At 45.3% G+C, this 1158-nt stretch overlaps 1 long non-coding RNA gene across 1 annotated transcript; it reads left to right on the top strand.

The window, feature by feature from the left end:
- Positions 1–337: 337 nt before the first annotated feature.
- On the top strand, positions 338–932 carry LOC121555686. The gene is made up of 2 exons (XR_005997982.2): positions 338–426; positions 676–932. It is a non-coding gene; the product is annotated as an uncharacterized LOC121555686 (long non-coding RNA).
- Positions 933–1158: the final 226 nt, after the last annotated feature.

Raw genomic sequence — 1158 nt, 5'->3', positions numbered from 1 at the left:
GTCTCCTCAGCTCATTGTGGTCCTCTGTAGCTCAGCTGGTAGAACACGGCGCTTGTAACGCCAAGGTAGTGGGTTCGATCCCCGGGACCACCCATACACAAAAAAAAATAATGTATGCACGCATGACTGTAAGTCGCTTTGGCTAAAAGCGTCTGCTAAATGGCATATTATTATTATCTCCCTGTCTCTCCCCTGCTCTCACTTGGGGCCAAAGCCAGGCCACTGGTACTTTTCAGCTGGCATTTACATAACAATGACTAACTGTGAACTTTAACACCTTCTCACAAAGGAACTGTTTTGATGATGCAGAGTTGTTCAACAAGATAGTGGAAAAAGCCACGTTCAAAAACATGAAACACAACCGCAAGGCCAACTACGAGTTCATACCAGAGGACATTCTCAAAAAGGGGCAGTTCCTACGCAAAGGTCAGGGCCTGTATTCACACAGCGTCTCTATACCAGTGTTGATCTAGGATCAGTTGTGCCTTTTAGATCATAATAAATGAGATCACATGGACATGGGGGACCTGATCCTAGATCAGTACTCCTACTCTGAGATGCTTCGTGAATATGGGCCTGAGATTGGGGGAAAAAAACTGTTTGTAAATAAACTGCATATAAACCATTTATAATGCTCTTACTCTGAATAATGACGTGTTGGTTGTGCTGTGACAGGTAAAATCGGGGAGTGGAAGAACATGTTCACAGTGGCCCAGAGTGAGAGGTTTGACCAGGTCTATGAGGAGCGGATGAAGGACGTGACTCTGAAGTTCATCTGGGACATGGATCAACAATCAGAGTGATGGAAAGGTGGAGCCTGCAGCTCTGCCACCACAAACTACCCAGTGGACACTAAAGCCATGGACATTCATGTCAATTATCTGTTGAATGTACCAAAACTTGATATCCATTACAGACAAAGGTCTCTTCTTCTTCTTCTTCTTCTATGAGGGTTATGTCACGATGAGCGTGGATGTGGTGTGGAATCAAGCGCAGGACAAACAGATACTTCGTTCAACCGTCTTTAGTTCAGACACGAAAAAACAAGCCACACGGCTAAACACAAACCGGCAGGCAAGCGGACTTTACGCACACCGGGTACTAGGCAAAGCAAAATGCGCACACGGTGCGGAAACTCTCTCTAAAACAAAATACGAG

Source organism: Coregonus clupeaformis, unplaced genomic scaffold (assembly GCF_020615455.1).
Source record: "Coregonus clupeaformis isolate EN_2021a unplaced genomic scaffold, ASM2061545v1 scaf3522, whole genome shotgun sequence".
NCBI lineage: Eukaryota > Metazoa > Chordata > Actinopteri > Salmoniformes > Salmonidae > Coregonus > Coregonus clupeaformis.
The sequence above is the reverse complement of the archived record's forward strand: the minus strand, read 5'-3'. Positions and strand labels throughout refer to the sequence as shown.